Source organism: Panicum virgatum, chromosome 9N, assembly GCF_016808335.1.
Source record: "Panicum virgatum strain AP13 chromosome 9N, P.virgatum_v5, whole genome shotgun sequence".
NCBI lineage: Eukaryota > Viridiplantae > Streptophyta > Magnoliopsida > Poales > Poaceae > Panicum > Panicum virgatum.
The window spans coordinates 81,869,315-81,881,675 of record NC_053153.1 but is presented as its reverse complement, the minus strand read 5'-3'; the positions used below and the strand labels follow the sequence as shown (position 1 = coordinate 81,881,675).

Sequence of the window (12,361 nt, the reverse complement as noted above, 5' to 3'; positions counted from 1 at the left end):
AGCACACAACCGATCCAAGTCCATGGGGCACGTTCGAATCTCGTTTTGGTCCATTTTAAAGGACTGTGGGTTGGCCTTAGTCAGCGTCGTTGCCGTCGCGCTGGCCGGCTGGCTCGGTACCGTTCTCGTGCGGGTGGTGCTGTGGCCGCCCCTCCGGCCCCGCCGCCGGCCAACGCGGCGGCAACCTCCATCTGCACCTCCACCCAGTGGCGGATCCAGGTCACAGGCATAGCTTCCAATGGAGGTTGCAGCCCGTAGGGGGGGGGGGCTAGAGCCCCCCTGTGGATCCGCCAACTGCCTCCACCCGCACAGCAACCGGCGTAACGATCACAAGGACCACATGTGCGTGCCAAGGTATTTCGATCCCTCATCAGAATGCTAGTGCATCTTGTACTACTGGGGCAGCGGCAGGCAGCCATCGCTCGTCGTCTCGCCGCGTCGCGATGGCCGGCGACAGCGACGCATCGTCCTCGGCCGGCCCCGCTCCCACCACCGTCTCCGCAGCACCTGGGGGCTCCCGCTCCAACAACAACCCCGTGGCGGGTCCGCATGATGACGACGATGTCCGGTGCGTGTGCGTCCATCCCATCCCATCCCATCCCATCCCGACGATGCTCGTGTGTTTTTGCTTGATTGCTCTGCTTCTGATGATGGCTCTGCTCATACAAATTTGAAGTCAATTACCTAAATAAAAAGAAAAAAACATGTTAATCGAAATAAGAAAGAAAGATTCAATTGTTCATTATAACAATCATAAGGCCCATGGCCCATAGGCCATTTTTGGTTAAATTCATCGATCAAAATCCTTGCAAATATATTTTGTGACACAATAAATTTAATGTAAACCAAGATAACTTAATACCCGATCATTACAACGAGATAAGTAAGCCATTTTTGTTTAAATTCATTGATCAAAATCCCTGCAAATAGATTTTGTGACATAATAAGTTTAATTTGAACCAATATGACTTAAATGCTCGCTTGTTTGCTTGCTGCCTGCGTATCTAGTCTAGTTATATATGCAAGTATGTGAAGGATCGGACAGATACATAGCCCCTCAATTATATTGTTTATTACTGGCCGGAGCACGCTATCATCATGCGCGTTCCAATCCCACCCATCCTGCTGCTTTTATTTGCTGCACTATTACTTGCGATACATTGATTACTAATGTATGCGACGCTACTGACTGAACTGAACAGGGCGCCGCCGCCATCGGCAGCAACAAATGACAACCTCGACTTGGATTTCCTGGAGCATTATCAGTCAGATCAGAACGACCTCGCCGTGAATTTTCTGCTTGACGACGACTACGTCCCCTTGTATCGCAACAGGTGAGTTGTTAGTTGCTCTTCATGCCTGCCTGTTTCAATTCGTTGCCTCATTAAATTAAGCATAGCGAAGCGATCGAGAGCTAGCACATATGTTACATCTCACTGGAATATATAATTAGATGAAGGATCAACATATTACATATATAATGCATTGAAAATCATTTTGTGCTGATGGCTGTCCTTTCCTGTTGGATACATGATATGATGCAGGACGAACGTTATCCCTGAGGCGGTGGACCAAATGCCGATACGTTTGGAAACAACAGAAACTGACAACAACACCATGTAGGCGGGAGGGAGGACGGAGCGGCGCTGGTGAAGGGCGCGGGAGGGCGGCCGACAGCAAAGCGAAAAATCCACATATACACAGTGGCGGAGGCTAGAATCACCGGCAGGGGGGCTGCTTCCTCCTCTTCTTCCTCCCCCCCTTTCTTCTGCTTCTCTCCCTTCTTTCCTCTTCTCCTCCCTCCTCCTCTCCTCTAATTTCCATGGAGCTCATGGGGGTAGGGGGGCTTGAGCCCCCCTTGCCCCCACGCTAAATCCGCCCCTGCATATACATGCGACCGTGGGGTTTATCTAGACCATCCATACATCTCGAGATTTGTTCTAAAGTACAACTTTAGATGTATTCTACGGGCCATATTCTATTCACATGGTGGCTCTTGTTACAAGTACGTGTTTCTGTATATATACACCAATGAACTGTAGTCTGTAGAAGAAGAAAAAAAATCAAATGCCCTTTTGCAGCAACAGAAAAATGAAGGAGACTGTGATCTAACCTATGCCAACTACTGCCCAGAATGTGCCAATATCCTCCGCCTCTAGTGAAGAAAGCCCCTGGTGTACAAAAGAACCAGAGTGAGCATGTTGATTAGTTTCTTCACCTTCTCCACCCTCCAGCTTCCTTCAGACGACATACTATCATCAGCATCTTCCTCCCTCACCGTCACCAATGTCGAAACCGAACAACTGCTCCTCTCACCATGAAGAACAACACTGATTTGTCATCTTCCTCCACCTCAACCACAACCTGAACCGGCGGAGCCATCATGGTGTCGTCGTCATGAACAACCACCGCCACATGATCATCGTCCGGTGGTGACCCCTGTGACACTGCAACCATGTCAGTTGCACTGAAAACGTCACGGTGGTGATCGGTCATGGTCACCGCAAGCAACGGCTGCCTCTGCTGACGATGCCGATCATCATCGGCAGCCTTGGAGAAGAAGACCTCGCCGTCGACGTGGTAGCGGCTGGCCGTGCGCACCTCCTGCGCCAGTGCGCAGGGCCAGCAGAAGAGCCACCGGGCGTAGTCCGTCACGGACTTGGAACCGCAGCAGGCCATGCTCCCGGGGAGCCCAAACTTCTCCCTCATCTGGATCCTCCAGTAGCCGCCGTAGAGTAGCCCGCACGCGCAGAGCAGCACGCCGGCGTCGCCCACCGCGTCGCGGATGTGCAGCGCCGACACGCCCAGCACCCAGAGCGGCGCGAAGCAGAGCAGCGCGAACGTGGAGGCGTGCACGCACGCGTTCCCCAGGCCCAGCCGCTCCATGTTCCACCCGAACACGCAGAAGGTGCAGGTGAAGGAGAGCCACCAGGCCGGCGACGCGTTGCCGGCGCACTCGAACATGCCGCCGGCCCACTCCGGCTCGACGACGACGTGCCCGACCGGAGAAAGGCCCTGTTTTGCATCGGAGACCATGGCGTCAGAGCACGCGAGCTTGCACGGCGAGCTGGCCTTTCCCAGCGGGCTGCAGACGGTGTACACGGCGGCGGCGACCGATGCGACGACGCCGAGCATGAAGAAGACGTCCTCGGCGAGCTCGGGGCGCGTGCGCCTGGTGTACCCCCAGTAGAGCCCGCAGAGCACGTACTGGCACGCAACGGTAAGGTGGAGCAGCGCGACGACGACGGTCAGGTCGGCAGCATCGCGGGGTCGCCAGCGGCAGAGGAGGAAGAGGTGGTGGCAGAGCGCGGGGTGCTGGTAGAGGCTCATGAGCGTGAAGAGCGCGTTGAGCACCTGGTTATTGGTCTCGACCCAGCGGCTCCGGTCCGCCGGCGCCGGGAACGCGGCGTCGAGCAGGCCGAGGAGGAGGAGCACGAGCATGCCGCCGGAGACGCCAACGCAGAGGAGCCAGAGGAGCAGCGCGATGTTCATGGGGTTCTCGAGCCATTCCTTGCACGCACGGCGGAGGGAGCCCCGGTCGACGGCGGACGACGCGTCATCGTCGGCAGATTTTGGGCGACAGAAGGTGGGGAGCTGCCCGAGCCAGTGCGCGCACTGTTGTGGCCTGTCGCCGGGGAGGAGGTGCTCGGAGAGCGGCGGCGTGGAGGCTCAGTAGTTGGGGAGGGCAGGGGCGTGGTGGTCCGGTGTGGCCGGGGCATTGTCATCGCCGGCGAGAAGCATGGAGGCGACGTGGCAAGAAGCGACAGCTGAGCCGGAGACTTGCAAGAAGTGGTACTGCCAAGAAGGAACGGCTTATGAAGGGCGCGATCCAGCAAACTGGGGTCAGGTCAACGTCAATCTTGGGTACGTACGATTTGGAGTACGTTTCACGTACGAGCTCCGGAGAAATACAAGCTGACTTTGTCCATTTGATTTGATGAGGGAATAAAATGATGGAGCTTTCTAATTTCTCGCTCCATTGTTTGCACCATTTTCTACATATTTTTTCTGATAAATTTTAGAGGAAACTATGGCAATCGTGGTTTGACATGAACTTTCTCATTAACACTGAAGCTGATTTTGTGTACTCCTTTTCATTAAAAAAACACAGGAGCAGAGCATCGTTGAGTTATTCCTACAACTTTAACCCTTATCCTTACTCGGTATTAGATACAGTGTGAACTGTGAATCTTGCAGACGCAGCAGAATCACTAGCATTTCGCGTAAATTTTTCAGCTTGAAGTAGAAATCACAAATCAAGCACAATTTACAGGTTATTCCAATTCAAAATCAGAATATTGACTGCGGATTACAGTATTAGTAGTGCAATGAATTTACAGGTACAGTGGATTGATACGTGAGAGGCAGGGCACCTGGGACAGCCGGAACCGAATCCAAGTTTTGCCGCCGCCGCCGCCATCTCCTGATGCTGATGCTGGCTTCGCCCCTACGCCGCGGCGCCGCCCATCTCGATTTGCCATTGCCATCGCTCATGCGCTCTCCATCCCCGCATGAAGCCCACAATGACGGCAGCTCTCTTCCTCTCCTCCCGACCTGCCATTGCCCGCAGCACAAACATGCTCTCCACCCTCGCCGGCTCCACTCCCACTCCCACTCCCCCTCCCACCAGGGAGAGGGACCCCTACGCCATCGCCCATGCCCTCTCCTCCATCGCCTACTCCTCGTCTTCCTTCACCTCTCCACCATCCCTCGCCACGGGCTCAGGGCTCCACGCACAGTGCATAAAGCTCGGTGTGTCCGCCGACACCTTCACCACGAACCACCTCCTCATCTTCTACAAGAGGCGCGGCCACCTCGCCGGCGCGCTCCGCGTGTTCGACGAAATGCCGCACAGGAACCTCGTCTCCTGGACCGCCATGGTGTCCGGCTCCGTGCGCAACGCCGCGCCTGACCTGGGCCTCCAGCTGTTTGTCTCCATGCTCGGCAACGGCCTCTGCCCCAACGAGTTCGCTCTCGCATGCGCGCTCGGTGCTTGTTGCCGGTCAGCGGTGGCCAATGCCAGGCTCGGCCTTTCCGTTCACGGCCTCGCTGTCAAAGCTGGCCTGGATGCCAATCCTTATGTGGGAAGCTCGTTGATGCTAATGTATGCCAGGCATGGGCGTACTGCTGCTGCGGAGCACGTGTTTGCAGGCATTGTTTTCAGAGACCTGGCATGCTGGAACGCGATGTTGGAGGCTTATATCTCGAATGGATACGCATGTGATGCGATGAGGACAGTGGTTCAGCTGCATCGCTGTGGAATAACGCCTGATGTTTCACCTATATTTCAGCTGTAAAGGCTTCTTCGATCAACAGCGAGTTAAATTTTGGGCGGCAGCTACATGGTCTTGGCATCCACAACAGGTTCGAATCCAGTACTTCAGTGATGAACGCGCTTGTTGATATGTACTTCAGAACAGGACAGCAGGACATGGCTGTTCCAGAACCGCCCAAATTAAACCGGTTTAAGTGCGCTAACTATCATCTTAATTGTTAATCTAGTTGTCATGTACTTAAAATGATGTAATCCGGCAGCATGTTGGGTTAAGGATCGAAAACACTGGAAGTCTCGCACGAAGACGAGCACAGATGATTACAAGCAGATAAAAGTTCTCAAATTTAATTTATAATGCGGAGTTTTGTAAACAAATTTACATAAAATATCAGAGTTCAAAATGCAGCAGAAAACAAATAGAAGTTTAGTTTAGAAAAACAACGATAACTACGATGACGTGAGGACGTCACATCGAGCCCACCGATGTGAATCCTAGTTAGCTCCAACCAGCAGCAGCTACCTGAAAACATGATAACAACAAACCCTGAGTATACTAATACTCAGCAAGGCTTACCCGACTAGTGGTATATACTTAGCCGACTCCTAGACATGCAAAGCTTTTTGGCTCTGGAGTTATTTTGCTCAAAGCTACTAATGGTGGATCCTTGCTTTCAATATTTTAGCTCAAGTTTAATGTACAAATATCAACTAGGTTTGCATAAACATCTAGAGCAAACATGGTACATCACATTATATTTTCCAAGAGTATCATAAACATATATTCCATCATCGTCTTTCAATTCTTATTCCACTTCTTTACTACGATGTGACGCAGTGACCAAGGCTCTCATATCCGCGAGTCACGGCGAATCGATCCGATTTAACCTTGCAAGGTGGACCTAACTCACACGACACATGCAAACCACGCCGGGCCACACACGTCAGCTGTTTCCATCATTACCACGACATCTGAACCACGCCTGCTAAAACCCAGGTGAAGGGCCCCTCACAACGAACTCCCAAACAACCCGGAGGCGACATCCAATCCAACACCCGCCATCATCCCACGCCCAGCGTAGCAGGACGGAATTCAGAGTATCGTCGTAAAGTGGTACACAGTTTACCGGTTTCGACTACCTCCTACTTCCGGTATGTGGTTAGTACTGTTCAATCCTCGGTCATCAGGGCCAACAACGGTACGGTCCTCAATCGACACAGGCGGAGGTCCACTTTCCAAACATTTCATATCCGTAATCCAATTCCTCTCTGCCCGGTCTCCATTTTTTTATTTCCTCACGGATTCATTCTCAAGCCACTTTTCCATAAATAACAAAAACCTATAGCTCGCGAGTGACAGCAATCACTCGACTTCTACCGGATCCTAGTTAACCATGGCAATACTAACGACACATGTATACTAGTATAGACTCAAAGGTACCTAGGGAGAAACATGCATACTAGGGTTCCATACAACTCCTAAAAACGTAAATGCACAAATACTTAAATAAATATTGAACACTCAAATTAAGGGTTATGCTCTGGGGCTTGCCTGGGTTTGACACAAAGTCAGTTAGTTAGCTTGTAGTCTTGCACCGGCTTGACATCATCCCAGTCCAAGCATGCACTCCAGTCGGTCATTCCGTCTTCTGGATTAGTCCACCCGTGCACCATCTTCTGGCTCGGCTTCAACATTGCCCTCCGGTTCCACGTGTCGCACATTTAGCGTACCTAGATGATATGCAACAATGCAAATGCAATGCAATTAAAGGAAAGACAGGACTGGGCAATCATTTATCGAGTAAACACAACAAACAAACTCAAAAGGCAAAAGAGTTGGTGCTGCAACACGAGAGTTCATTTAAGTATTTTAGCCTGAAGTGTTTCCTTTCGAAAAGCATTACTAAACTCATTTAGAAAAGCCAAGCAACATGTAAAGCAAGAAGGGTTAGATTAGAACTTTATTTAACTAGCAAGTTAAAAAAATAAGCATGAGAGAACACCAAGACCATTTAACTTAACAAGCCAACACAAGCAAGCTAACAAAATTAACCAATAAACTGGTTCTCAAAAGTTAACAAGATCTACACATGAGTAACACAATAGCAAGATAAACTAACCAATTAAAGATCTACAACATGCACACCTCTTCTGATCATGAAACTTTTATGGTGGATTACACATGCAAAGACTAGGATGCTGTATAAATATTGCATGCACATGCTTTATAAACTAATTACTACCGACAAAACAAATTTTAGTTTAAGTTAAGCATGTGAGAGCTAGATAAATGCAAAACTCAACATTTTCTATAAGCACATGGCCATGTTAAAAGTTTAGAAGGCATAAGAACATCATCCAAGGGCAATGGAAATACATTTTCTATTTTTATACATTTCTATTACTTATAAACCATGTACTAAGCATTTAACAAGTTAATTCAAGAACTCGGTCATACTGCACTTAATCAGCTTGAAATTTTTACCACAGCACACACCTCACAAGAAGAGCCTACCATAAAAATTTCATAGCAATTTGAGTAGTACAACTACATATATGAATTTATGTCTAACAAACATAGATAAATATCGAGAGCAATATTTTTCTACTAACACATAAACTTTTATACCTCAACTGCACAGATCTTCTCACAAGGATTCCAAAACATATTAATTTGCTATTTTACGATTTTTCTACTATTTACTATGCATTTTCAAAGTTTCAAGCGATTTGGTCCCTGAAACACTATTTCTATGAGTCTATGACAGTGCATAAACCCCCCTGCATTTGTCTGAATTGCTGCACGAGGCCCTCCACGTGAAGTTGGAACAGAGGTGGTGCTCACGAGCTCGGTTTGGCAAGGGGAGGCCATGGCGGCTGCAGTGGGGTGGTGGGGAAGCACAAGGGGCTCGCCTAGGGCCGATTTGAAGCAAGAGCCGGAGTCGGAGGTGGTCTGTAGGGGGGCAGCGGCGGAGCAGCAGCTCGAGCTGCGAGGGCGCGGTCATTCCGGTGAGGGGGCAGCCGATGTAGGTTGGAGAAGGGGCCAAGGAGGATGAGGGCGTCGATAGGGAGCTCACCACGGCCTTGATTCGGGCGGAGGAGAACCGGAGGAAGGGCTCGACGTGCAGGGCAAACGGCAGCCATGGCGAGCGACGTTCTTGCCAGCGTCGAGGCCGGTCGACGGCGCAGCGGAGCGGCACGGAGATCAGCCTGGCAAAGGGCATCCGCGGCGCGCAGTGGCTCGCAGAGGCGCGGCACATGGGTTTGGGGTGGCCGGCGACGGCGACAGCGGCAGAGCAGGGGAGCGGAGGCTTGGCGCTCGGCTCGTGGCCGTAGCGGCCATGGCGCGGCGCCGGGCCGATTCGGCCGGGGAGAGGCTCGGTCGGGCTCGTGGAGAGGCTGCGGAATTTCGGGGCGAGGCGAATAAAACTCAAAATTTCATATAGAAACTCGAAAAATTTTAAGAATGAAAGTTGTTCAAAATTTGATTTCCTCCAACTTTTGTTTTAGGCAAAACTTCATTTGAAGATCAAATCATGGTTTAAAATTTGAAATGTTAAAACCAAAGCATTAATGTCCTATTCAAAGCAAAATTAAAAGTTTTCTTCACTTTTTGCATAGCAACATCAAAATCCACCAATATGAAAGTTGTTCACAGGATAAAACTCTAAACCTTTGTTTTTAGGCAAAAGTTTATTTGAGCAAAAATTTAAAAGTTATTTTTAAAACATGTTTTATTGGATTTGAAAAATAGTCATCATTTCATGTGTTAACAAGCTAGCAAAATGTAATTAAAAACATTTTATGCATGCACGGTTAGTGTTAATGACGATGTTAAAAACATGATTACTCCTAATTACTAGGAATTAACACATGAGGTGTTACAATGGCCATAGCTATCTTTGGTAAGATTCGGCAAAAGGACACTGTCTCCTGGAACACGGTAATTTCCGGTCTTGCCAATGATGAGGAAGTGAAGGCAGCTACAGACTGCTTTGTCGACATGTCACTATATGGTTGTAAACCTAACCAAGTTACATTATCTGTCATGCTGAGGCTCTGTGGTGCTAAGGCTATCTCCAACCATTCCCCCCATCCAACTCCCCCCAAACGTACTATTTACTATATTTTACTATCTCCCTCCAAAAGATTCCTCCCCCTATAACTCCTTCTCTCCAACCATTCCCCCCATATCTATTTCCTCTATATACTATCACTCATTAACTAACTATTTATTTATCGTTTTTGAATTTAAAAAAATCATACAATATTTGTACTGTCATAATACGCATTATCATCATGTTACGGGGCTCAAACGAGATTAATATCATGAAAAAATAGTGTGATTAGAGATATAGGGGGAGTTGAAACTCACTCTATATATGGAGGGAGTTTCAACTCCCCCCGTATATAGGGGGAGCTGTGGGGGGAGCCGTTGGACCGCTCGCTCCCCCCCCCAAAGCCCCCCTACGTGGGGTGGGGGGCGGTTTACCGTGCCCCGTTGGAGCAAGCCTAAGGAGAACACCTCCCTCGGTCTTCAGATCTTTGGACTTGCCTATCGTCATGGCTACTCTGAGAAACTACTTGTAGCGAATGCGGTCATCAACATGCTGTCTAGATGTGGTCTGCTCCACTCTGCTTATGGCTTCTTCAGTAATCTCAGTGTCAGAAATATTATGACATGGAACGAGATGATTGCAGGCTATGGTCTGCACAGTAGTTCTGAAGATGTAATGAAGCTCTTCCGCAGCTTGCTCTGCTTTGGATCAAAACCAGATGAGTTCACCTATCCAGCTGTTTTGTCTGCATTCCAACAAGCTCACGACTCAAGAAACCATGAGCAGATCCACGCATGTATTCTGAAACATGGGTTTGCTTCATGTCAGTTCGTCTCGACTTCACTAATCAAAGTAAAGGCAACCCTTGGTTCAGTTCATGGTTCACTGAAAGTCATCGAGGACACTGGCAAGATGGATTTGGTATCATGGGGAGTCACCATCTCTGCATTCTTGAAGCATGGCCTGAACGATGGGGGCCTTTACCTTTTCACTTTGTTCAGAGATGAGTGCACACAGGAGCCTGATGAGTTCATCCTGGCTACCATCCTGAACGCTTGTGCAAACGCAGCATTGATAGGGCAATGCAGATGCATTCATTCCCTCGTTGTCAGGGCAGGGTACAGCAAGCACTTCTGTGTGGCAAGCGCCTTGGTTGATGCGTATGCAAAGTGTGGCGATGTTACTGCTGCTGAAAGTGTGTTCACTGATGTTTCGTTGGGGACTAATGACACCATACTGTACAACACCATGCTGACAGCTTATGCCAACCATGGTCTGATCCATCAGGTCCTCGGGCTGTACCGAGAGATGAAAGAACTTCAACTGGCTCCAACACCAGCTACTCGCCGGCGCCGCGACATTCCCCCGCCATTGGTCGCCGTCAGCACCATCCTCGGCAGCGGCGTCGCTCCGGCCTCCACCGCCAGCGACCGGCCGCCGCCGCTCGGCCTCCACTGCCGGCCGGGCGCCGTCGCCCGTCGCCGAGGTCGGAGGAGCCGCGGCGCCTCATCCTCGGCCCCGCCCGGCCTCTCACCTCCGCCTGGCAACGCCGCCGCAGTTGCCCCGTCGGTCCGCCGCGGTTGCCCTGCTCGCTCGCCTCCGCCCGGCAACGCCGCCGTGATTACTCCTTTTTTTTTCTTCCAAAAAAATAAAGGAGATAAATAGATGGGGGCTTTGAGATAATGGCTGCTGCTGGACCTCGAAGCAAGATTTAGGAGCCGAGAGATAGGAGCCGGCCCCTAAATAGCAGATAGGGTCTTGATTTGAGGGCTCCTGCTGGAGTTGCTCTCTGGCCACGACGCCCGCCACGACCCCTCAGGTAGTCAGGTCCTCCTACAACTATAACATATCCCCGGGCTTACCATTTTTTCTTTGGTAAAATATCTCCTACAACTATATGTATGAAAGTATACTTTACGTTGTCTGTCTACCAAAAAATAATTAAATAATGGCAGGACATGTGTATATTTTGTATGGTATATTTGTACTATGCATCTTTTTTTTTGACGTCAGGATGTAAGCATAATCTATCTGAAAAGCAACAGGATGTGAACTATTTGCTTGTACAAAGAAATAAGAGATCAGGGATGAGGGGCATTATATACATTTGTCTTTCACAACAAATCTACTATGAAGATTAAAATCCAAGGAACTAAAAGGACTCCATTCTCAGAATCTACAATCTAGATTCTCATAATTTGAAGATGATGCAAACTGGAGCTTAATTTCAACGCTTAGCCGCAAGAACTAGATGAGAACGTAATGATCGACCCCTGGAATTTGGAATGCCTGTCTTTTGGCTAATTTTGCTATCACTGGTATTGCAAAATTGCATCAATCAGCATGTGCCTATTTTTGATGCATTGCTTCATGGAAATCTGCTTCATATCTATGACTGAGATTCTGAATTTGGCTGGGTGCCGCAGAAAACCCATGCTCATATGTGTTGTCGTGATGCTCTACTTCCAAAACAATACACTGTGGTTAAGTCAGTGGGCTCGGCAACTATCATGGCTACAACCAAAACTCAAAGAAGTTCTAGATGATTACTGTTTTTATACTGTGTTGGCAACAGCAGAACCTACTGTAACCTATTTGAAGATCATGCAAGTGTGAGCTCAAGAATTTATCAAGGTGCTGGCAAGATCATTTTCAAAGTTCAGTTCTACACCCTGGTGACCGAAGACCCTTGAGACCTCCACTTTCAAAAGGTAGTATTATTGTGTGATCTTGGTCAAAAACGACACTGTTCATTCAATTTCACAGCTTGAGGACAAGCTATCGCTTAAGGAGGGGGGAATGTCATGACCTGGGTATGGGCCATGTGTGAGTAGTAATCAGGCCTTCGAGCCTTGGTTGTTGGGCTGGAAAACCCCATGTAAGGTAGCCCATGTGGGTGTTATATATACCAATGCTCTCTCTGAGATTATCAATCAATGAATGAACTAATCAATTATCTTCCAAAACCCTACTGATTCCTTTCTTCTCCCTCCACATTCTGAGACGGCGCCGCCGATCTCCTCCGCAGATG

At 49.2% G+C, this 12,361-nt stretch overlaps 2 pseudogenes; one reads left to right on the top strand and one right to left on the bottom strand.

Annotated features, from left to right (window-relative positions):
* Window positions 1-2,155: 2,155 nt before the first annotated feature.
* LOC120689427 lies at window positions 2,156-3,741 on the bottom strand (annotated as a pseudogene).
* A 1,088-nt stretch (window positions 3,742-4,829) lies between these two features.
* On the top strand, window positions 4,830-10,995 carry LOC120689426 (annotated as a pseudogene).
* The last annotated feature ends 1,366 nt before the right edge of the window (window positions 10,996-12,361 follow it).